Source organism: Palaemon carinicauda, chromosome 31 (genome assembly GCF_036898095.1).
Source record: "Palaemon carinicauda isolate YSFRI2023 chromosome 31, ASM3689809v2, whole genome shotgun sequence".
NCBI lineage: Eukaryota > Metazoa > Arthropoda > Malacostraca > Decapoda > Palaemonidae > Palaemon > Palaemon carinicauda.
In genome coordinates this window covers 16,197,765-16,220,047 of record NC_090755.1, presented here as the reverse complement: position 1 = coordinate 16,220,047, position 22,283 = coordinate 16,197,765, and the positions used below count along the sequence as shown (strand labels likewise).

The following is a 22,283-nucleotide window of genomic DNA, read 5'->3' as shown; positions in this document are numbered from 1 at the left end:
GGTCGTCGGGCCTCCGAAGAGGAGTCTCAGTCAGAGCGCTCTCCCGAGGTGGAGATGTAGCAGCAGGAGAGACCGAGGGACCCACCTTCCCCTTCGAAGGATGTTCAGAAGGGGGAGGAGAGCCTTCAGCAACGTCCGCAACATCAGGAGCAGCAGAGGTTTGACCAGACCCGTCGGAAGCCTCTGCCACCACGACGTCAACAATAGACAGAGGGTCTACCTCTGCTATCACCGGCAACTGCTTGACAGCGGCCCCCAACTGGATAAGGTCAAACAGGGCTTCCTTGGAGGGCAGGGCCTTAAGCCCCAAGGAAGCCCAAAGCTGAAAAAGATCATCGTTAGACACAGAGTTATCAACGTTATCAAAATCCTCCCCCGGGGGAGGAGGGGGAGCCGCCCCGCTATGGGAGGCGACGCCCTCTCCCGCACCCCGAGATCGGGAAACAGAACAAGGGTCTACGCTACCACTCGGCGGCCTCTCATGAGAAGCCGGCCGAGTGGGAGCTTCGGAGGAGGTTGGGGCGGAGGAAGAAGAGTCCCTGGAGCCTTCCTCCTTCAAGGCAACCCCTAAAGGAGAACGGTCTCTCTTGGACTTCTTCTTACGCCGGCGGGCAAACCTCTCCCACTGGGAGGCAGACCACTCCCTACACTCACTGCATGTTACTTCCCTGTCACACCGTTGGCCTCGACACTGCGGGCAAAGGGTATGAGGATCGGTATCCACTGCCGACATGAAGGTACCGCAGGGGCGGCCGGCGATTCCAGGGCACTTGCGCATGATGATAACAAAAGGGCGAGGCCAGTTTCCAAGCACACAGCTGAGGAAAAGCAAAGAAAAAGATTAAGGCTGTCAACAACGAGGACGATAGACAGACACGTCTGCACATCGTCCGAGCCAAAAGTGAAGTGAGACAACTCACCGGTGTGTGGGGGGGAGGGGTAGCAAGCTATCCCTTCCCCTACCCCCCTACTAACTAGCGCGGGGGTAGATAACCCTCGTTAAAAATCTATGGCTCGTCAATTTCAGCTACGCCAAAAGTAAACCAAATGTAAATAGCGTGGTTTGTATTTCGGTTACGGAAGCAATAAATTTTTTAACATACTTACCCGGTATTTATACATATAGCTTACGTCCCAGACGTCACGGAAGAAATTTCAAAACTCACGGCTATTGCCGACTGGGTAGCCAGGTGTACCACCAGTGCGCCCTCTAGCCATGTACCTGGAACCATTCCAGTCATTCCTCAGATCTTCCATGCCCTTAGGTCTCTAGAGGGGAGGAGGGGGGGAATTAAATTATAAATAACTACCTGGTAAGTATGTTCAAAAATTCATTTTATTATGAAAATATTTTTAGCAGTATTTATACCATTGAAATGGTGCTTTAAGGAGCATTTCACGGAGCGACACAGGTTGAGCCCAGAAATATCATTTCTAAACATCTGACTTACCCAGTAGTTATATATATACAGTAGCTGATTGACACCTTTGGTGGAGGGTCAGAGACAGCCAACATTGTTGGAATTTACTTAAGAGTTAATAAACAAGCTTAAGGGTTCGTACCTGATAAGGAAGCTGACTTCAATGAATTCTTTCATTATGTCCGCTTTCCTTATGAGATCCAGCGATCCCCCCAGGGGGCTGAAGACCTCTAGGAGCTGTCAAACCGGTCTAAAAACCTCTATGTGACAGGACCTCCTCTAATACCCTTGTTCCGGGCGCTCTCAAGGAACAAACTGACCACCTGACTAAAATCAATGATTGTGGAAGATTGTTGTCCAATCTCCACGAACAACCATAAAAATACAAGAGTTCCAAGAGAAGAAAAGGGTATTAGGTTACGGGAATGTAGTGGTAGAACCTTCCCCCACTACTGCACTCGTTGCTACGAATGGTCCTAGAGTTTAGCAGTCCTCATAAAGAGTCTGGACACGTTTCAAATAGTGTGAAGTGAACACAGATTTACTCCTCCAGAAGGTTGTGTTCATAATGCTTTGTAAAGACCTATTCTGCTTAAAGGCTACTGAAGTTGCCACAGCCCTAACTTCATGTGTCTTGAACTTCAAAAGCTTGAGGTTTGCCTCACTACAATATAAATGAGTCTCCCTTATCAAGAGCCTGATGAAGAAGGATAGTTCATTCTTCGACATATATAACGAGGGCTTCTTGACCGAGCACCAAAGAGCTTCTGAATTGCCTCGTAACTCTTTTGTTCTGTCCAGGTAGAACTTCAGGGCTCTTACTGGGCACAGGACCTTCTCCAATTCCTCACCAACCACATCCGAAAGGTTCAGAATCTAAAACCCTTGGGCCAGGGTTGAGAAGAGCGTTCATTCTTGGCAAGAAAGCCTAGATGCAAGGAGCAGATAGCTTTGTTATCTCTAAAGCCTATGTTCTTACTAAAAGCATAAATCTCACTGACCCTTTTAGCTGTCGCCAGACTGACCAAGAATAGAGTCTTCATAGTGAGGACCTTGAATGAAGCTGAGTGTAAGGGCTCAAACCTGTCGCTCATTAGGAACTTCAGGACTATATCCAGACTCCAAGCTGGTGATTCCTGGTGCCGTTCCTTAGATGTTTCAAAGGGTTTGAGAACATCCTGCAGGTCTTTATTATAAGGAAGGTCCAAGTTCCTATGCCTGAAGACGGCCGCTAACATGCTCCTATATCCCTTGATGGTAGAAGATGAAAACCTACGTTTCCTTCTAGGGTATAACAGGAAGTCAGCAATCTGAGTCATAGAGGTACTGGACGAAGAAACAGAGTTGACTCTGCACCATTCTCTAAAAACCTCCCACTTGGATTGGTAAACCTTGATGGTAGAAGTCCTCCTTGCTCTTGCAATAGCCCAAGCTGCCTCCTTCGAAAAACCTCTAGCTCTTGTGAGTTTTTCGATAGTCTGAAGGCAGTTAGATGTAGAGCTTGGAGGTTTTGATGGTACCTTTCCAAGTGGGGTTGTTTGAGTAGATCTACTCTTAATGGAAGGCTTCTCGGGGTGTCCACCATCCATTCTAGTACCTCTGTGAACCACTCTCTTGAGGGCCAAAAGGGGGCCACTAAAGTCAATCTGGTTCCCTCGTGTGACACAAACTTTTGCATCACTTTGTGCAGAATCTTGAATGGAGGGAATGCGTACGTGTCCAGGTGGGACCAGTCTAAAAGGAAAGTGTTAGATCTTAAACTAGGCAGGATCAAGAAATGACAGTCAGCGTTGTTTCTTATCTTCATTGCAACTGACGCTGCTGCATCATGCACAGCGGAAGGAAATACAGATAGCCCGTGACGTAGACAATGACGTCACTTATGTGGGCGGAGCTTAGGCGCTGCAAGCAGCCTCATCTTACATCTCCCTCCCAAAATATTACGAGGGTAATATTTTCAAAACTTATAAATGACAATATCAAAAACAGATATGATAAACAAAATTCTATACTCTCTTAATGTAAAACATCAGACATATAAGGTAAATCATAATCGTAATAATTAATGGTAACGTTCAGATGGGATACATAGAGAGAGAGAGAGAGAGAGAGAGAGAGAGAGAGAGAGAGAGAGAGAGAGAGAGAGAGAGAGAGAGAGAGAGAGAGAGAGATAACAACATCGACAGCATTAACGTAACCTCAATGAAACAATAATTACATCAGCATTGTAAGATAATGTTTTCTCCTTTAATCTAAACAGTCTGGGGTTGGTAATGTCGCCAAGACTCCTATTGCCTAGTAACTTGACTAAGGGGCGGTGGTCCTTTAATGTAAACAGTCTGCAAGTTGGCCAAGGACGGCCTCACCTACTACGATAAGCTGCGGCCGACTGTTGCAATCACTGACTGGAGTAAGGAGGGGGTGGGCTTCGTCATCCTCCAACAATATTGCAGTTGCACCTCCGTCGAAACCCCCTTCTGTTGTAAAGATGGTTGGAGAATAGCACTTTGCGGCAGTCGGTTCCTCACGCCCGCCGAGTCTGGGTATGCAGCTGTGGAGGGGGAAGCCCTTGCAGTGGCTTGGTGCTTAAAAAAGGCAAGGTTGTTCTTATTGGGCTGCCCGAACTTAACCATTGTCACGGACCACCGCCCCTTAGTCAAGTTACTAGGCAATAGGAGTCTCGGCGACATTACCAACCCCAGACTGTTTAGATTAAAGGAGAAAACATTATTGTACAATTTCAACGTTAAATATCTACCAGGCAAGAGAAATCATGCTGCTGACTTTCTCTCTCGTTTTCCTACCCTGAGGACGACGCCAGATGGACAGGATGCGAGCTTCAACGAAGAATTAACGATTGCCATGGTGTCAGCAATCGCAGAAAACCTACAGGAGCAGTGCACTATAGACGAGAAAACTGTTGAAGAGGCAGCCCTGGACGACCCAGCATATCAGCTGCTAGTCGCTCGAGTGAATGCAGGGGATTGGAACCCGAAGAAATCTCAAGAAATTGCATGTTTGAGGCCCTTCTACGGCATCAGAGAACGTCTCTCTATATCTGGTAACCTGGTCACATACTGTTTCAACGACAACTGCATCCGCCTTGTCATTCCCGAAGGGCTCCGTCACCAGATAACCGCCAACCTCCATGCTGGACATCAAGGCCTAGATACAATGTTGAGGAGAGCGAGACATTCAGTCTATTGGCCAGGCATCGAGGGTGACCTCCAGCATCATCGTTCACGATGTACATCGTGCGACGCCCACGCACCATCACTTCCTGCCGAAGTCATGAAAATGACCTCTGCCCCAGAGTATCCGTTCCAACAGACTGTCATGGACCTGTTTCAGCTCGAAGGACGCATGTATATGGCATATTGTGACAGGCTTACAGGCTGGCTAGAAATAGCCCACTTCCCCAATGGCACCTCGTCTGCAAAGTTCATGACAAAACTTAGGCGCTGCAAGCAGCCTCATCTTACAGAAAGCGTCTATGTGGACTGCTTCGAGATCTGGCACTGGGGAGCAGTATGTCTCTAACCTCTTCGTCTTTGAGGTTGCGAACAGGTCTATACAAGGATGACCCCAAATCCGCCACAGGATCTTGCAGACCTCTTGATGAAGTGTCCATTCTGTGGACAGAACTTGACCTCTCCTTCTGAGACTGTCTGCCATCACGTTCTTATCCCCCTGAATGAACCTTGTTACAAGGGTTACATTCTTCTCTTTTGCCCAGTAAAGAAGAACTCTCGCAGTCTCGTAAAGGGACCTCGAGTGGGTTCCGCCTTGTTTGGCTATGTGGGCCAACGATGTAGTGTTGGCGGCGTTGACCTGCACCACTCTGTTCAATATTGACCCTTCGAAGCCTTTGAGGGCCACCAGGACTGCCAACAGCTCCTTCTAGTTTATGTGGAGGCTCTCCTGATCTTTTGTCCAGAGACCCGAGATCTCCAACTAGGCCAGTGTTGCTCCCCACCCTAAGTCCGAGGCGTTAGAACACAACACAAGGTCTGGGTTCCTATGTTCCAGAGAGAGACCTTCTTGAAGTCTGACCAGGTCGTTCCATCACTGAAGGCAACTTTTTAAGGATCCCGTAATGGGGATGCATTTTGTCTCTAGTTCCTTTTCCTTGTCCCAATGATGAATGAGGTGGAACTGAAGAGGGCGAAGATTCAGCCTTCCCAGGGAGACAAACTGCTCTAACGAGGAGAGGGATCCCAGCAGACTCATCCACTCTCTCACAGAACACTTCCGTTTCTCTAGAAAGGAATGAAGTTTCAAGAGGGCTTGCTCCGTCCTTGAGGCTGACGGAAAAGCCCGAAAAACTTGACTCGGAATATCCATCCCCAAATAACGGACCTTTTGGGATGGTGTCAGTTGAGACTTGTCTCTGTTTATTAGAAGACCCAGTCCTTCTGATAACCTCAATGTCATCTGTAGATCCTCCAGGCAGAGATTGTAGGGATGAGTTCTGAGTAGCCAGTCCTCCAGATACAGGGAGGCTCTGATATGCTTGCTACATTTAACATCAGCTTCGTAAATATTTGAGGGGCAGTGCTGAGGCCGAAACAAAGGGCCCGAAACTGGAAATCTTCCTCCTTGTAAACGAACCTCAGGTAGTGCTTGAATCTCGGATGAATGGGGATGTGGAAGTAAGCATCCTGGAGGTTTAAGAGACCATCCAGTCATCCATTCTTACTGCTACTAGGGCTGACTTCGATGTCTCCATGGAGAACTTTGTCTTCTGAACGAAAGCGTTGAGAGCACTTACGTCCAGGACTGGTCTCCATCCCCCCGAGTTCTTGGGAACCAGGAATAAGCGGTTGTAGAAACCTGGTGACCGCAAATCTCGCACCCTCTCTATTGCCTCCTTCTCCAACAAGAGAGACATTTGAAGTTGCATAGCCTGCCTCTTTGACTCCTCTCTGTATCTGGCAGAGAGATCTATTGGAGCAACTACTAAAAGAGGTTTCCCTATGAAAGGGATTTTGTATCCCTCCTTCAGTAATTGGACGGACCAAAGGTCTGCTCCTCTCTTCTCCCAAGCTCGCCAAAAGTTATTTAGTCTGGCTCCTACTGCTGTCTGAAGGCGAATGCAGTCAGACTATTCTTCGCCCTGGTTTGGATCCTCTTCTCCTTGCTCTCGTTCTCTTGGGTCTGGAACTACCCTTACTGAAAGTTTTCCCCAGAGAGGACTGTGAAAACTGAGGGAAAGGAGCTTCCTCCTTAGGCTTGCGGCTAGTGAAGGAAGTAGGCAGAACCTTCCTTGCTGTTTTTGACACCAGATCCTGTGTGGCCTTTTGGGTTAAAGCGGAAGAGACCTCTCTGACCAACTCTTGAGGAAAAAAAGAGGAAGAAAGAGGTGCATACAGCAACTCTGACTTCTGAATGGGTGTGACCCCAATGGTCAGAAAAGAACACATTTGGGCTCTTTTTCTTAAGAACACCCGCCGAGAAAAGGGCTGCCAACTCATTGGATCCGTCTCTTAAGGCTTTATCCATGCACGACATAATGTGGATGAGACTTTCAGTGTCCACATCCTTCAAGGCAGAAAACTTTTTTCCCCAAGGCTCCCAGAGTCGTCAAGGAAATTGAAGTGAACCCTCGCTACTTCGCGGTTCGACAATCGCGGATTCACCACTTCGCGGGGTTTTTCCATAACCCATATATATACAGTGATACCTCGGTAGTCGAACGACTCTATACTCGAACAATTCGGAGTTCGACCAAAATTTTCGAGAAATTTTTGCTGCGGTGCTCGACCAAAAATTCGGTACTCGACCAGCCGAACACGTGACGACCGCATGGGCTTTGTGATGATCGCGCCATCTCGGCCACTCTCGCTTGTTCGGGAAGCATCAGTTCTCTCGAGAGCGTCACTCAGACAACGCGCGATCAGCATTCGTTGTGATTTAGTGATTTTCAGTGCTTTTAATTGCTTTTTTAGCTTTCATAATGAGTCCCAAGAAAGTAATGAGTGTTAAGGGGAAGGAGAAGAGGAAAACAGTGCGAACAACGATCGAGTTGAAGAAGGAAATTATAGCGAAATATGAGAATGGTGTACGAGTGTCCGATTTAGCGGTAGAATACGGAATGGCGAAGTCGACCATTTCTACGTTTTTAAAGCATAAAGAAATGATTAAGAAGGCGAATGTTGCAACGGGAGTTACGGCGGTAACTAAGCAAAGGCCACAAGTGATTGAGGAGATGGAAAAGTTGCTTTTAATATTTATTAAAGAAAAACAGTTGGCCGGGGAAAGTGTTAGTGAAGCGTTCATTTGTGAAAAAGCGTTGCATATCTATGAAGAATTAGTGAAGAAAAGTCCGAGTACCAGTGAAAGTGATTCATTTACATTTAAAGCGAGCAGGGGTTGGTTTGAAAAGTTTCGTAATAGAACAGGTATTCGTAATAGAACAGGTATTCATCATTTTCGAAGAATACTGCAGAGGAGGAAGAAACAATTAACAATAGACCAGTTTTTCACAAAAGAAAAGAAAGCTGCTACATCAAAGCCTGTTTCTCCTCCAAAGAAGAGACAAAGAAGAGAAGAAACCCCTGAAATAGATCTGCCCACCCTTTCATTGGAGAGAGAAACAACTCCTGAAGGAGAACTACCCCGCCACATCATGGAAGGGGACTCTCCTTCCAAGCAGTAACCTCCCCCTTCCATCCTCTCCACATCCATCCCTGTATGCCATCGAACCGCTGCTCAAAGGTATGTTCACTACAGTACAGAAAATGGTTTAAAATTGTTTTATTTTAGTACAGTAAATGGTTTAAAATTGTTTTATAGGATTTTCTGACCAATTTCATACACATTTAGATAATTATTGTTGTTTAGGTACACGTTTTATTAATATTTTGGGCCTGTTCGAGTGCTTGGGAACGGAATAGAATATATACCATTATTTCTTATGGGGAAAAAAAATTCGGTACTCGAACAAATCGGAGGTCGAACACGGATCTCGAACGGATTATGGTCGAGTACCGAGGTATCACTGTATACATATCGCGGATTTTCCGGAAAATTCGAAAATACCGCGAAATCTGAAGACAACCAAATACGATATTTTGTTACCTGTAATTCCATTAATACTGTAATTAGTAATATCTGCTCTTACTGATTGTTCATTGCATTACATATGATATATAATTCAGCACAGAAAGAAATAAAACACGAAAAGAGAATGTGATCATACGATAATGTACTGTATACAGTACGTAGTAAAATTAAATCGAACATGAAACGCAAATCAGATGCAGTCATACAATACGTATTAGAATGGTGTACATGTAATGGATGTGCTTCTTTTCCATGAATCTTTTGTATGTATACGTACGTAGTACTGCATCCAATAATATTCTTTGTTGCAAAAATCACATTTCGAATAAGCGTACGAGAGAGAGAGATAGAGAGAGAGAGAGAGACACACATCCTACAACAAAAGCGTAAAATAGCGTACGTAAAGCTGTATTATTATTATTGTTATTATTATTGTTGTTGTTGTTAATAAAATTATTATTGTTATTATTATTATCATTATTATTATTATTACAGTACTGTACTGTATTATTATCATTATTTATTATTATTACGGTATTACTTAATCTACGTACGTTCGGTATGCGCAGGGCATCTTCTATGAGTTGGTAACCTACGCATCATAGTACTGTAAGACGGGTTGTGATTGGTTCAAGCGCTGATAGATGACGAATCAGAACTCAAGTTTTGTTATCTAGCCTGTGATTGGTGTTTTGCCATCATCTCCTACCCGCAGCATCTAGGTTCTCGCGGGGCTGGATCGTCCACTCTCTGTTACCGCGTATCGCTGAGTAGACGTTCTTAAGTTTGTGAATCTGTGCTGTGTGCGACTTTTTTAAGTTGAACTTTTTGTTACTGTAAATCCTACTGTAATGGCTCCCAAGCGTTCTGCTTCTCTTAAGGCTGGTAGTGAGCCTAAACGCCACCGAAGGATGATGACGATAGCTGAGAAGGTTACGCTTCTCGACATGTTAAAAGATGGTAGAAGTTACGCGGCCGCTGGCGGCCATTTTACATTCAACGAATCTACTGTTCGCTATATCAAGAAGGACGAGGCGAACATTAGAAAGACGGCTGCAATCACCTTTAGCAGATCAGCGAAGCGAGTCGTTACAACGCGTAATAAAACGATCGTACGCATGGAAGGTGCTTTAGCTGTGTGGATTGCCGACTGCCGGAAGAAGAACATAGCGTTGGATACGAACACCATCCAAACAAAGGCTTTGAGCTTATATGAGAATTTTGCTGCAAAGGAACCTAAAGACGACGACGGCAACCATGCTGAAGATGATGATGATGCAGATGATCCTCAACCAGGGACATCCACTGATTCCCAGCCTCAGAAACGTTTTTCCGCCAGCAAAGGATGGTTCGCGAAGTTTCAGAAACGCTTCGCCCTGAAAAGCGTTTCCCTGCATGGGGAGTCTGCTTCCGCTGACACTGCCGCTGCTGAAACTTACGTGAACCAGACGTTCAAGAATATTATCGCCGAAGGTGGATACAAGCCGGAACAAGTCTTTAATATGGATGAGACCGGCTTGTTTTGGAAGAGAATGCCGTCGCGAACTTTCCTGTTCAAAGAGGAAGCCAAAGCCTCTGGCTTTAAAGCATTCAAGGATCGCGTTACCCTCGTGATGTGTGGCAATGCTGCTGGATTTTTGCTATTTATAAGTCGAAAAATCCTCGCGCTTTGAAAAATAAAAATAAGAATCTCCTTCCCGTGTACTGGATGCATAATCAAAAAGCATGGATTACGAAGATGCTGACCTCCAACTGGTTCCATCAGTGTTTTATCCCGCAAGCCAGCAAATATCTCTTAGAGAAGGGCTTGCCATTCAAGATCCTTCTCCTTATGGATAACGCTGGTGGACACGCAACTGACCTGTCGCACGAGGGCATTCAGGTTGAGTTCCTGCCACCCAACACCACGTCATTAATTCAACCGATGGACCAGGGGGTTATCAGGGCGTTCAAGGCCCTCTACACGAAGAACACCTTGGCGGACCTCGTTGCGTGTGTGGATGCTGCCCAAGATGATGAGGATGAAGATTTTAACTTGAAGGCGTACTGGCGGCAGTACACCATAGCCACGTGCCTGCAGAATATTCAGAAGGCACTTCAAGAGATGAAACCTGCAACCGTGAATGCGAGCTGGAAGAAGTTGTGGCCCGAAATTGTTTACGACGACAAGGGATTTACTCCGTCGGAAATCCAACACTCTGCAATACGCAAATCTGTGCAGTTGGCTGCCATAATTGGAGGTGACGGGTTTGGCGACATGACGACTGAAGACGTCGACGAGTTGTTGGACTGCCATTCCCAGCCCCTAACTGACGCAGACCTCGAAGACCTGACGAAATCGGCAAGCGAAGAAGAGAGTGAAACCCAGGAAGAGACCCAAGAAAATGTCGAAGAAACGGGTTTAACATTAGAACGGCTTGCCAAGGCCTGCAACCATGCGAAGGAGTTGAAAGAAATGTTGCAAGAGTGGGATGAGGATATGGTTCGCTCGATGCAATTCTGCAACAAGATCGATGAAGACATGACTCCCTACAAAATGCTCTTGGATCGAAAAAAGAAGCAGCGGCAACAACTTCCGATCACAATGTTCTTCCAGCCTCGCAAAAAAGAGCCAGTTCCTCCTGCTAGTACGCCTTCGGAAGAAATTGAAGAAGTTTCCCAGGAAGAAGTTGAAGAGGTGTCCCAGGAAAAGACACCTCCGTCTGAAGAGACGTAAAATACTACCTGGCTGCACAGTAGAACACATCATCAGCTTCATCATCATCATTTCTACTGTGCAGCAAATTCATCGCCATCATCATTCAAGTTTTTCTTCAACTTCTTTCGTGGTGAGTACAGTAACAATCTTTATTTTTTACTTTAATATTCTTACTGTACATTCTAAAACTGTATTTGTGCCTGTTTTATAGTTTAGTACTGTACGTACTGTATGCATTAAGTTAAAGGGAAGGTTTTAAAAGTCTACATGTTGTAACCTATCATATTTTTTTTGTTTAAAATTTACATTTACGTACGTAAAACAATCTCTCTCTCTCTCTCTCTCTCTCTCTCTCTCTCTCTCTCTCTCTCTCTCTCTCTCTCTCTCGTAAATTGTTTTCCTGCTTTGCTACGTACAATACTGTATGTGCTGTACAGTACTGTATGATTTTATATAGATACGGTAAATTATATTTGTAAGGTAACATATTTTGTAAATGCTTTTACTGTAAATACTGTAGCCTATGTACTGTATCATTATTTATCACTATCATCATGCGCGTTAAATGCCTTGTTTGTTCTGAGCGTGGTTGTTTACTGAGCGTACAGTACTTTATGACGCCGTCGTTTCAGGCGGCGTCATAAAGAAAAACATTTCATTTGGAAGTCCTAAGAAAAATACGTAAACTAAAACATTGGTAATAAAAAAATCAACATACAGTACTGTATAATCAATATAATCGATGCAAAAACTAACCTATACATATATGTGTACACTAAATGAGTTTGTTTCTTCATTATGATCAGAGATGAACGTAAACAAAACATTGGTTGCCATTTTTTATCGTGCTTTTTAGGTGTTTAGGAAACGCATGATATAAAATCGCCTTTAATATTTGTGCCTGTTTTAGTTTAGGGTGCTGTAGTACATGCATTAAGTGTTCTGTACATTAAAGGGTGGTTTGTTAACAGTACTACGTACAAGGGAAGGTTTTAAAAGTCCGAATATACATGTTAAATAAATAGGTAAATATGATGTCACTACTTCGCGGATTTTCACCTATCGCGCCCGCGTCTGGAACCTATCTACCGCGATAAACGAGGGTTCACTGTACCTCAAAAGCTCTGAAGACGCCTTTGAGAAGATGATCAAGCTCCGACGTTGACCAGAGTATTTTGGTCCTTCTCATGGTCGTCCAAAGAGGAGTGTCCACCAGACTCGAAAAGTCTCCTTGGGCAGAGGCAGGAACTCCCAAGCCAAGAACTTCTCCCGTCTCGTACCAAACACTAGATCTGGAGGCCAATCTAGCCGGGGGGAAAAGAGAAAAAAGTCTTTCCCTGGTTCTTCTTGGATTGCATTCAGTCTCCCATCATCCTCAAAGCTCTTTTAGATGATCGAGGCAGCACAATCTTTGTAAACAGAGACTCCTTCGACGCCTTTCCTAGCGTAAACTCTGAAGGCGGGGAACGAGGAGCAGCAGGCACAAAATAATTCGGAAACTCTTCAGTAAAAACTCTCATGAGTTTCTTTAAGTCAACCGAAGGATGAAGGGTCTTAGGATCTTCTCCTTTCGAGACTTCCTCTAAAAGATCAGTAGGGGAAAGGTGATCGTCGATCCCTTCCTCTGACAAGTCTCTAACCGAGGTAGAGACGTCTTGTTTTCTAGGAGTCAACTCCTTAAGGTCCTGACTTCTGGCGTCAATGGGTCTAAGATCATCACGCCTGGCGTCACGTTGTTCCAACGCTTGACACTCGGAACTATGACGCTCGCGATCATTACGATCGGAACTAAGACGTTCACGATCTCGACGCTCGGCTCGACTGGCGTCATCACAACGTCTGAGGCTCTTACGCTCGGCGTCATGCGTATCAGTCTCTCGACGCTTAGCAAGAGGATTGTCATTAAGCCGCTCGGCGTCACGTCTAACTGCGGAACTATGATGTTAGCGATCTTGACGCTCGGTTTCATGACGAGCGTTCTGGGAAGCGTCAACAGGTACGCTCGAGGGGACGACTGCTCGGGGGCTAACGCCTCTCGCCTCCCTTCGCCTGTCGACATTCCTTCTCCCAGGGGTTGGGGAGCTTGGAAGGGGTCTAGGGCTAGGAGAACGACAGGTACGAGCAGCCGCACCCTCCACTGCACTGATTTAGCACTGAAACTTGCACTTTTTAACTCTTTCACATCAGACCATAATCTAGACCTGCCCGCTGCGAGAGATTTACAGTGAACCCTCGCTACTTCGCGGTTCGACCATCGCGGATTCACCACTTCGCGGATTTTTTCCATAACCCATATATATACAGTAATATATATATATATATATGTATGCATGTATTTATGTATATATGTAGGTATGTATATGTGTATACATATAAATATATATATATGTATACACACACACACACACACACACACATATATATATATATATATATATATATATATATATATATATATATATATATATATATATATATATATATATATATATATATATATCTAAAGTAGGAAGATGTGATGTAGTTCTAAGGGAAAAGTATGGGAAATATGTCTGGGTAATAAGCAAAGCTCTACCTCCAGTTTGTTTCTACATTATGATCAGAGATAAATGTAAACAAAACATTGGTTGCCATTTTTTATCTTGCTTTTTAGCATGTTTAGGAAATGCATGATATAAAATCACCTTTAATATTTGTGCCTGTTTTAGTTTAGGGTACTGTAGTACATGCATTAAGTGTTATGTACATTAAAGGGTAGTTTGTTAACAGTACTACGTACAAGGGAAGGTTTTAAAAGTCTGAATATACATGTTGAATAAATAGGTAAATATGGTGTCACTACTTCGCGGATTTTCACCTATCGCGGCCGCGACTGGAACCTATCTACCGCGATAAACGAGGGTTCACTGTAACTCTTTTGCCAAATACATTTGCTTTGTAAGTTAGTATTTTCTTTTCATTCTTTGCAAGAAAAAGAAATGAATTTTGCAAGTCATTCTTCACAGTTTACGTCACATGATTTGTGACGTCATAGTACTGGCGGAATGATTTCCTTCCACCATCATGTCTTTAAGAGTTGGTTCGTTAGTTTTACAGTAGGAGGAAAAAACTCCTGATCCTACCCCTTTCAAGCTACGAACATAGCGATCATATTCCAACCACTAACTCTAAGTAAAAATAAAACAAAACCAAATGAGCGAAAGCCAAAACCAAATTGTACATCACCAAGATAACTGCAATTATACAGGTTACAGAGAGTGAAAAATCCAACGATGTCGCCAGTGCGGCAGCATGGAAGATCTGAGGAATGACTGGAATGGTTCCAGGTACCTGGCTAGAGGGTGCACTGGTGGTTCACCTGGCTACTCAATCGGCGATTGCCGTGAGTTTTGAAATTTCTGCCATGACGTCAGGGACGTAAGCTATATATATAACTACCAGGTAAGTCAGATGTTTAAAATTTAAAATTTGGGTTGAGTTTTGAGGTAAGAACATGAGACATTCCTCAAACCCAACTCTTCCCAATGAATAAAAAGGGGAGGAATACCTGAATCCACGTATAAACTATCTACAGACGATGTCCTATAGACACCTGTGCAAATTCTTAAAGCCATGTTATGAACCACATCAAGTTTTTCTAAAGTGGTTTTGCATGCAGATCCATATATCTGACATCCATAATCTATTTTACTTAGGCACAATGCCTGGTATATCCTCAACAGACATGTTCTATCAGCTCCCCAGTTGAAGGCAGACTCAACTTTAAGGATGTTAAATCTAAGTTTCACATATTATACCACCTCATCAATATGTTGAGAGAAAGTTAATTTCTTATCAAATAAAACACCAAGGTACTTTAAGCTATCTTCGTATGGTAAATTAGAATAATTTAAAAACAACGTAGGAATCTCTTCAATTCTTCTCAGTCGACAAAAACGTATGGCTTTAGTTTTTTCTGGAGAAAATTTGAACCCTCTAGCACTGGCCCAAGATGTAGCAGCATTAATAGCAGTCTGGATTTTATGACATGCTTCAACAGCTGATGATTTACTACACACTACTGCATAGTCATCAGCAAAAGCCAGACCATGCACCCCAACAGGAACTTGTTCAAGTAGACCGTTAACAGCTATATTGAAAAGCGTTGGACTAAGAACGCTTCCCTAAGGCAATCCTTCTTCTTGAGGATAAGCTGATGAAATAAGCGAGCCAATTTTCACTTTTAAGTACCTATCTGACAAAATATCTTGAATACAATAAAACATATTACCCACAATACCCCAATCAACGAATTGCTTAAGGATACCCCCTCGCTAGGTAGTATCGTAGGCCTTTTCTAGGTCAAAGAACACTGCAATGGTCTGGTTTTGCATGGCAAAGCCATTCTGGACTTCTCGAGTGAGGAATATCAAAGGGTCATTGGTATTTCTAATTTTATTAAAACCAAACTGTCTGTTTGATAAAAGATTCTTTGTTTCCAAATACCACACTAGTCGAATATTGACCATTATCTCATAAATCTTACCGACACAACTAGTAGAGCAATTGGCCTATAATTTTTTGGGAGGTATAAATCCTTTAATGGTTTTATACTAGGAACTATTATCGATATTTTCCAGGACTTAGGGGAAGTTCCTGAAGTCCAAAAACTATTTAAAATATCTAAAAGAAACTGTTTTGTACTTTTTGGTAGATTTAAAATCATGGAGTATAAAATATCATCTTCCCCATAAGATGTTGGAGAAGACAATGAAATTGCATTATCCAATTCTTCTATGGTAAAAGGAAGATTGTAAGACTAAATTTGTACTAACAGGAGGAACAACCGTAGTACTGTTTCTAATATCCCTGAATGCTGCAGGATAGTGTAGGACACTATATATATTCAAAAAATGCCTACCAAACTCTTCGGCTACTTCTCCAGGATCAGATATAAAGAGACCATCAATTTTCAATATAGGCAAGGGAGATGGACAAAATTTCCCTTGCAACTTACGGATTCTATTCCAGACTAATGAGAGAGGGGAATTATATTTCAATTCGCTCATGTATTTAATAAATGATTCTCTCCTTGCCTGCTGAAAAGTTTTCTTTTGATTAGCAAGAGCTCTTCTGTATGTTATTTTATTGGCTAAACAAGGGTATCTACGATATCTCTTGTAGCAAGTTCTTGCTATCTTCCGCATCAAAGCACAGCCAACATTCCACCAAGGAACTACAGGACGTCGAGGTTTACCTGATGTTTGAGGTATAGAGAGCATGGCCCCAGACAACAAAATGCTCACTAAATACTTGTATGCTTGTATTGAACTCTGGAATTAATTTTTCTTTCGATAAATTTCAGTGGATTTATTAAATAATCCCCAGTCAGCTTCCCCCACCTTCCATTTGGGTAAACATGGAGATGGTATATTTTTTACATACTTCAGGTGAATGGGCCAATGATCACTGCCATGATAATTTTGGTCTACTGCCCATTGGTAATCTAACCTCAAAGATGAAGAGCACATAGTGAGGTCTATGGCTGAATCAGAATTGTGGTAAACATCATGTCTTGTAGGGGAACCATCATTCATTAAAGTGATGGCATTCATGTCAAGCAGTTGTTCTACTATCAAACCCCATCGATCACAACATTGTTCTCCCCATAGGGTGTGTTTTGCATTAAAGTCCCCCATCAATATGAAGGGTTGAGGAAGTTGGTTTAATTCTAACTGACGAGGATTACCATGTGCATCCTGAGGTCTAAAGTGAACAAATAGTGATCCATTTGTCAGTAAAGATTTGAACTGCACAAGCCTGCAACACAGAATTCAGGTGAACAACTCTGTGATTAAGAGACTTGCGAATTATTATGCCTGTACCTCCCTGAGCACGAGCCCCTATTAGGGGTGGAGAACTATAAAATGATAAATTATAACCTAAACTCAAAGTAAGATCTCCCAATTTAGTCTCCTGTATACAAATTGCAAATGTATTATGTTCTTTAAACAGAACCCGAACTTGCTCTCTATTTGAATTAAATCCACAGATGTTCCACTGGATGAGAGACATTATTTGGATTTTTTAAACTTTTTTTTTGTTCTAATTTTGGAATCTGAGACCTAGAGAGAGATGGCTTGCCAGCCACACTTTCAGTACTTATTGATCTAGATAGTGCAAACGATTTTTTTGATGCTGGGCCTTCAGTTGCCCTTTCACTTATTTTTAGCACTTCTATCCTGATCCAGAAAACATGAAGGTTAAGGGGGAGGAAGGGGCCTCTTTTGTCTAACAGATTGTGCCTCCATTTCCTCACCGTCATTGGATTGATGAACTGTTACGACAGGTAACGGTACAATTTGGTATGAAGAGTTCTCAATACCTGCCATTAAGAACTCATCAAGATCCTTAATCGATCCGGTCACAGATGTAGGGGCTATGAGAGCCTCACTAGAAGAGGGTTTGTGAGCCCCACCGGAGGGGGCAGAAGAAACCCCACCAGAGGGGGCAGAAGAAACTCCACCAGAGGGGGTAGGAGAAGCCCCACCAGAGGGGGCAAAAGCCCCACCAGAGGGGGCAGAAGAAGCCCCACCAGAGGGGGCAAGAGCAGCCCTACCAGAGGGGGCAAGAGCAGCCTCACCAGAGGGGGACGATGGAGCCCCACCAGCGGGGGGAAGAGGAGCCCCAAGAGAGGGGGCAGGAGGAGCCCCACTAGAGGGGGCAAGAGCAGTTCTACCAGAGGGGGCAAGACCAGCCCTACCAGAGGGGCAAGACCAGCCCTACCAGAGGGGGCATGACCAGCCTCACCAGGGACCACAGGTGGACAGGTGGGAGGATTGCCCATCCTACGGGAGTGGCGTCATCTGGCTTTGCCCTTTCCTGTTGTCTTGAAAGGGCTTCTTTAACACCTTTTGCTTTGTGGCCGTAACCCTAGTCATTGGCGGTTTGGGTGGAGGTTGTTTCTATAGTGGCGGAGCTTGGTAGGGCCTTGATGTAAGGGCCCTCTGGAGAAGGGAGTCATGGTTAGACTTCCTCCACCTCTATGCCACCCGCTTGACGTCTTCCGTATCAAACAGGGAATTTCCCTCGAAAGAGGAGTTTCTCAGCTTAGACACCTTGGCTTGTGGAAGTTGTTGATGGAACCTCTCTATTATCGAGCCCTGATGCTTGAGGATGGTGTTCGCCCACAGGTTGACTACCTATTGAGAGAGGAACTCAATAGTTCTTGTACCAGACAATAAAAAGGTCTTTATCGACCTCCTGGTGGAACCCTGTGACCAGTCCTCAGTCCTGATCAGGTGGCCCACTAATCCTAACCAGAGATCAAGCCATGAGGTCGCCTGCATGGCGTATTTCACGACTTTCTCCTGGTCAATGATCTCTGTGGCCAAACGAGTCAGAGTCCCGACAGTCTCTCAAAAGGAACTCCTCTGGTAAGTGTCTCTATAAAGTGGTCTAGAGGAAGGCCTGGAAGAGGCTCGTTGATCACCTCTTAGTACCTCCTCAGCTACACAAACGGTACGCTGGCAAGAGTATAGAGGAGGAACCTGCTTACAGGGAGCTGGATGAGCTTGTAGCCTGTGAGACTGCCTTCCTTTTGGCACTATTCAATCCCTTTGACCAGGGCAAAGCTGCACTGGCCCTCGGGGGTCTCTGAGTGCCATAGACATGGTTCAGAACAGTTTATTTACTCTTTTGCCTGGCCATCGATAGATTTGACAGACTATTGATGGTTCTCATGCAGGCCAAGACCTGCCAGAAGGCATGCTCGGACTCCCTCTGCTCAGCCTCCATTAGCTCTGGGCTAGCAGCTTTAGGTTATATCCCATCCTCGAAATGTACCAGCTCATCCACCTCTGAGCTCTCACCAAAGGAAGCCCGGGGTGGGCCGTGGTCATCAGGATAAGCCGTCTCTTACTGACATCTGGATTAAGATACTTAACGATCTAGCAAAGGGTGAGGTTCTCTCGGTGACGAGTGTCGATCACGAGCCACCTGGTGGTGGTCACAAGATGAGGAGTATTCGTCTCAAGATGAGTGACGAGTTGCTGGAGAGGGACGAATAGCTGGCGAGTCACGCATGGCTGACGCATAGTGAACAGCTGGTAAGTCATGAGTAGCTGACGGGTGACAAACAGCTGGTGTGTGTCGAGAGCCCGAAGGCTCTGGAGGGTTTGTTAGTATGGAAGCAAACATAAGAAGTAAAAGAAATAAAAGTAAAAGGCCTGTAAAAACAGTTGGGAGGAGAGAGAGACGAATGTCTACTCTCACTGAGCCAAAAGTAAAAGGTGATGAGACAAAATGGGTGTGTGAGAGCAGTAGGGTGGTACACCTAGCTAAAAGTCTTATGGCTAGTCTTCCAGCATTGCCGAAAGTATAATCCCTATAAATAGCAAGGGTTTGTATTTAGTGGTGGAACAGAGCTGTTTTTCCTATAAGAAATGTTGTCCTGTGTTGTCCTATAATTTTACCCAAAATTTTTAAAATGCAAAAAATATGGCTTTTCATCAAATATTGTCTTCAAAATTGTTCAAATTATCTTTTTATACAACTGGAGCACCTCTTAGTTTCTTTGTTTGGGTTATTATACTGTAATGATACTACATATAAATTTACTCAACAATCATGAAAGCTATTTATGGTAGGGAAATGACTATTCAATCAATTTGGTTAATATATGATACTTAATTACTAGCTAAATGACAAATTCCTAGATGTTTTGCATTTTTCCTAACGATACAAACCTTTAGCTATTTACTAGGGGTGGATGCCTGAAAACTTTAAATCAATCAATAGCTATTTACTAGGGGTTATAACTTTTAGCGAAGCTGAAAGGGCAAGCCATTAAACTTTTAGTGAGGGTTAACTATCCATAGTGCTCATTAGGGGGGGTAAGAGAGGTAGCTTGCTACCGCTCCCACATACACACCAATGATTTAGCTCACTTTATTTGGAGGTAGGACTTCAAGGGGGATAGGGCTGGCGGGTAAGTTTGTATAAATAACTAAAGGTTTGTATCGTTAGGAAAAATACAAATTATCTACGAATTTGTCATTTGTTTCGTAACTAGAACACAAAACAGGCATTTGGAGCCTTTGTATATCAACGGCCAGTTCCTCTTGCGTTAATTAAAAATAGACCTAAATTTTCCACCCTAACCTAAACTGCAAGGTTTCATTGTAGTGAATTACATGGCAATGTAACCTAGGAAAAAAACTACTGTTTCTAATAGAAAAAATTACGCTCTCTTTGAAAATGACACTCGTTCCCTTCGCAAATTAAGTTTCAGAAATATATATACATCTATATCCTCCAATAATGGGGGACCCCCAGTGGGAACTCGTGGTTTTGGGTGGGGAAAACCTACTGGGGAATCGATATATAAACGTAAAACAAGCCTTTTCTTCTCTATACATTACCTTCTTGAAATTATAATAACCGGAGGAAAATACAAAACAGTATATCTGGATAAACTTTGGAGGCGCTGTTACAAAGATTTTGTCATGAAAAAATACAGTAACCAGAGCTGCCAACGTCCGATGTAGATCAAATGTTATTTTGTGACCTGTCATACTACTAGGCTAGGTTAAGTGGGTTTGTTAGGTTCTGTGCCCTTTTTGTACTTTTTATATATTGAGTAAAACTTATATGGAAAAATTATTTAATATATGGAAATATCTATCATTACTATCTTTAGTAATGTCAACGTGCCGTTGGTAACTCTGTGTACCATACGTCAACGTTGGTAACACTGTGTAGTATTGGTAACGTAGCTAATGTTATCGTTCGTTCGTAAGAGAAGTGACACCGTGCATCTCAAAGGTATCCGAATTGGTTGATCTGTTTGTTTCCGATTGAAATGAACATCAAATTCGCTTAATTCACGTTATTTACTATAGGAAAACAATTATATTTCGTTTCCCAAGTATGTTTTCCCCACCCAAAACTCCGAGTTCCCACTGGGGGTCCCCCATTATCGTAGGATATAGATGTATATATATTTCTGAAACTATTCATTTGCGACGGAAACGAGTGTCATTTTAGAAGAGATCGTAATTTTTTTCTATAAGAAACAGTAGTTTTCTTCCTAGGTTACATTGCCATGTAATTCACTACAAAAATACCAACTGCAAGCCGTGTCCTTCCCTACATACCTAACGGGGGCTAACGCCACCCTGCGATCCTCCATACACTGCCGTATTCTAAGTTAGCCATAATAATACATACAGGTGGACACTATCATACTGTATATACACCCTAGGCATTTTCTAAAGGAAAAAGCTCTTATTAATTAGGAAACCTTTTCCCATCCGTAACTGTAAGGAAAAATATATGGTTTATATAATTGGCTAGAAATTGAAGTATCATATATTTTCCCACATATTTATCCAAACTCATATACAGCATAAAATTCAATATTTAGCATGGCCTGCCAAACTTATACAGAGCACGACTATCATTTACCCCTAAAATAGACAAAATTTAGCACTTAGGGCAGGAAGTTTGGTAAATTTGACTCTTCGACTTATGCAAGCCAAGCAAAATTACAACCAAGTAGTCAGCGACTGGTCAAGTGAAATATAAAAAATATCATGTAAATACTATTCAGTTAGATGGCACTCAAGAACATGAGAATAACAAGCATAGAAATAAATCGATATTACCAAAAACATCGCATTGCGATCAGTAGGTACTATACGTTATGCCAATCAGGTTTAAGTCTTGTACACAAATGCACTTGTTACAAACAATCACTGAAAATTCCACCATACTGGTTCCTGGTTCCTGGTTCCTTATTGCTCACTCCGCAAAATAAGTTTGCGGGCACTCTATCTCTTTATAGATAGGTGCAAAGCTTCTAAGCTTATTCTTATTATTAAGTTTATATCATCTGTGCCTTAAATAAATTAATATCATAATGAGGTTCACAATCTTTACTTTTATTCCCTTTTACATTGAAATTGGATAGGATAACACCTTGCTATCATCAGTTTTGGCAACCTGTTGTGGTGATCAGTTTGGGCTTCTTAAACTCTTCTTTTAAAACAAAACACAGGGTAATGTTCAGATTTTGGGTTGGGGGCTCTTCCTATGTAACGGCACCTCAGATGGTCGTG

At 43.3% G+C, this 22,283-nt stretch overlaps 1 protein-coding gene across 1 annotated transcript in view; it reads right to left on the bottom strand.

Moving 5' to 3' along the window:
- The window catches only part of LOC137624324 (uncharacterized), a 381,551-nt gene extending 359,614 nt beyond the window's left edge, over positions 1 to 21,937 (bottom strand). The window contains exon 1 of the mRNA XM_068354998.1: positions 21,831 to 21,937. The gene's annotated coding sequence lies outside the window, so the exon portion shown is untranslated. The remainder of the gene's footprint in view (positions 1 to 21,830) is intronic.
- Positions 21,938 to 22,283: the final 346 nt, after the last annotated feature.